The sequence below is a fragment of the Otolemur garnettii genome, unplaced genomic scaffold (assembly GCF_000181295.1).
Source record: "Otolemur garnettii isolate 467f Iridium unplaced genomic scaffold, OtoGar3 scaffold00182, whole genome shotgun sequence".
In the NCBI taxonomy this organism is placed as follows: Eukaryota; Metazoa; Chordata; class Mammalia; order Primates; family Galagidae; genus Otolemur; species Otolemur garnettii.
The window spans coordinates 805,258-809,213 of NW_003852577.1; positions in this window are offsets into that span (position 1 = coordinate 805,258).

Sequence of the window (3,956 nt, forward strand, 5' to 3'; positions counted from 1 at the left end):
ATATTTTTCAGATCTTTGAGGGCTGCAACCTCTTGCCTCATTGTGTCAAAATCTTTGGTCATTTTATCTTTGAAACTGTTGAATTCTTGAGACATCTTTTGAATAATTTCTTGAGATATATTTTGAATAATTTCTTAAAATTCTAATTCTCTTCTTTCTTCCATTCTGTTAATCTTATTTGCTATCCAAATTCTGAACTCGATTTCTGACATCTCAGCCATCTGTTTATTGATGGAGTCTTCAATTGCATCTGCCCTAATTTTTCTTGGGGGATCTGATCTAGTCTGGTTATTCAAGTTGACAATGTTTTTCTGCTGATTCCACTCCATCCTGAATTTACACTGTTTGGATTCTGTATCAAAACCATTCAGTTAGTGGCTGCCACCAGAGAAGGTGCCAGCTTCCTCTGGTTGCCCAGAGAGGCAGAGCATGTCTGTCCTGAAGAGCCTCACTGGTGTGAGCCTTATTGTTCCTGCTGGTGTGGCTGCTGCAGCTCTTTGCCTCAGCATACCACTGTTCTAGTCTGGTTCCCTGTCAACTTTTCATTTTCTTATAATTCTTGAGCCACCATCTGGGGATGCTAGGAGTGTGCGGCTCTAGCAGGCAGTTCTGGGCCCACCTAGTGCTAGGTGCTGGGAGTGGGGAACTCGGCGGCTGCCCACAGGGCATCCGTGGGTCTAGTAAGCAGTTCTGGGCCTGCCCCTCCTGGGTGCCAGTAGCCAGGAACTCCACAGCTGTCCATGGGACTTGCACAACTCTTGTAGATCTTGGGCCGTGGGAGTGAGGATCTCTGGTGCCCAGGGAATGCTCATAGCTCTAACAGGTCTTTGGCTGTAGGGCCAGGACTGGGCACTTGGTCCCACGGGGTGGGGGATGGTGCTCTTGCCCCCCCCCACTGTCTGTAGGCAAGGGGGGAAGGGTACACTGCAAGTTCAAAATGGCAGTGAAAAATGTTCATTTGTTTTTTATGCCTGGCGAGAGAGTGTTCAGGATCTTAGCAGGGACCCTCTAGGGGAGTAGACCCCTCTTCCTGTAGCTCTCACATGTAGGGTGAGATAATAGGTCCTCAGTTTAACATTCGCCTGTAGAAAAATTATAGGAGCAGACGAAGAGAAAACAAAGAAAAAACACAACTTTCTTGGGGGAGGGGACGGAGACTTTTTCCTTTGGGGTGTATTATGTACCTGGAGATTGCTTTCTTGGAGTCTCAACTTGCCTCAGCAGAGGTGTCCTGCAGAGGTGTCCAGCAGAGGTGTCCACGTCTCTCTCAGCTGGGCTCCCAATCTTCAAAATTATTAAGTATTTTCGGACATTATCCTTCCCTCTGGACAGGAGCTTCTGTTGGAGGCTGGCACCTGTTGGCCATCTTGCCCCTCCCACTGAGAGTAAGGTTTTGACAATTATTTTGAAAAAGTGCAGAAGGAGAGTGATAGCAATGATTGTCATGGATGTGGAATTCCATTAGTTTTATATAATTTTTTTTAAAGGAATGTATAATTCAAAGCTGTTTTTTTGATTTGTGGTGGGCTATGTGCCACCCCAACTTTTCTAATAAACATATTAAGCATCTATGTCTCATAATTTCAAGCACCCTTTTCTTTCAAAAATTTAAAATTTTATAAATACAAATCTGATACATGCTCAGTAAATGAAACTTGGAAACCTAGAGAAACACAAGAGAAAAGTTCTACAATTTTATATCAATCTGTCATGCAGAAATAATTATTTAACATTTTTTTCATGACTTTGGAGACTTTCAAATGTTTATTTATTTATTTTTTAAAAATTTAACTTTTTTTATTTTTATAGTTTTGGATTCATTGAGGGTACAAAGAATTACTTGTTAAAGTCCCTCTTATAATGGTGTTCCTCCCCTAGAAGATGTGCTTTACACTGTGACCCTCCACCCCTTTTCCTTCTATCCCTCCCTGCTCCTTCATTCCCCATCCTCCACCCTGTATTAGCTCATCTGCTGCCTTCATATCAGAATTGAGTACATTGTATAATTGCTTCTCCATTTTTGCAATGCTTTAGTAAGAATAATGTGTTACACCTCAATCCATCTTAATCCAAAAAATGTAAAGTCTCCAACTTTTTTAGTGGCTGAATAGTATTACATAGCATACGTATACCACAGCTTGTTAGTCCATTCCTGGGTTGGTGGGCATTTAGGTTATTCTCTTGCCTCACTGCATTTAGGTTATTGCCACATTTTGTTGATTGTAGATTGAGCTGCAATAAATAGTCTAGTGCGAATGTCCTTACGATAAAAAGGATTTTTTTCTCTTCTGGGTGGATGACTAGTAATGGGATTTCAGGATCAAAATGGGAGGTCTAATTTGAGTTCTTTGAGGATTCTCCATACTCCCCTCCAAAAAGGTTGTATTAGTTTACAGTCCCACCATCAGTGTAAAAGTGTTCCCTTCTCTCCATGTCCATGCCAGCATCTGCAGCTTTGAGACTTTATGATGTAGGCCATTCTCACTGGGGTTAGGTGATATCTCAGGGTGGTTTTTATTTGCATTTCTCTCATGATTAGGGACCATGAGCATTTTTTCTTATGTTTGTTAGTCATTTGTCTACCTTTTTTAGAGAAGTTTTTATTCATGTCTCTTGCCCAGTGACATCTGGGATTGTTGGGTCTTTTTTTAGTTATCAAGCTTTTGTCCAATTCATAATATGCAAATATCTTTTCCAATTCTGAAGGTTGTCAATTTGCTTTGGTTATTGTCTTCTTGGCTATACAGAAGCTTTTCAGTTTAATTAACTCCTATTTGTTTATTTTTGTTGTTGCAATTGCCACTGAAGTACTATTTATAAAATCTTTCCCCAAGCCAAAATACTCAAGTGTTTTCCCCACATTTTCCTGTTTCTTTTCTTTTCTTTCTTTCTTTTTTTGACAGAGTCTCACTTTGTCACCCCCAGTAGAGTGCTTCGGCATCATAGCTCACAGTAACCTCAAACTCTTGGGCTCAAGCTATTCTGTTGTCTCAGCCTCCTGAATAGCTGGGACTACAGGTGCCTGCCACAACACCCAGCTATTTTTAGAGAAGAGGTCTTTCTCTGGCTCAGGATGATGTTGAACCTGTGAGCTCGCTCAAGTGATCCACCTGCCTCAGCCTCCCAGAGAGCTAGGATTACAGATGGAGTCACCATACCTCCCCACACTTTTTCAAGGATTTTAATTGTTCAATGCCTTAGATTTAATTTTTATTCATCTTAAATCAATTTTTATAAGTGGTGAGAGGTGTAGGTCCAGTTTCGGTCTTTTACATGTAATTATCCAGTTCTCTGAAAACCATTTATTGAATAAGGATTCTTTCTCCCAGTGAATGGTCTTGTTTGGTTTATCAAATACCAGGTGACTATAAGATGTTAGTTTCATCTCATGGTTTTCTATTTGGTTCCAAATGTCGATATCTCTATTTTTGTGCCAATACCATGCTGTTTTGATCACTATGTCCTTGTAGTATAGCCTAAAGTCTGGTACGGTGATATCCCCAGCTTTGTTTTTATTATAAGAATTGCCTTGGATATATAGAATTTTTTCTGGGTCCATACAAAATGAAAAATTATTTTTTCCAAATCCTGAAAGTATGATGATGATATTTTAATGAGGACTGCATTGAATCTGTAGATTGCTTTGGGAAGTATAGACATTTTGACAATGTTTATTATTCCCAGCCAAGAGCATGGTATGTTCTTCCATGTGTTAATATCTTCTGCTATTTTTTGTCTTAGAGTTATGTAATTTTCTTTGTAGAGGTCTTTCACCTCTTTTGTTAGGTATATTCCTAGGTATTTTATTGTTTTTTGAAGTGGCTGTGAAGGGAATTGTGTCCTTGATTAGCTTCTCATCCTGGCTATGAATGGCATATACAAAGGCTACTGATTTGTGGACATTGATTTTATATCCTGAGACATTACTGTATTTTGTTGATAACTTCCAAGAGTCT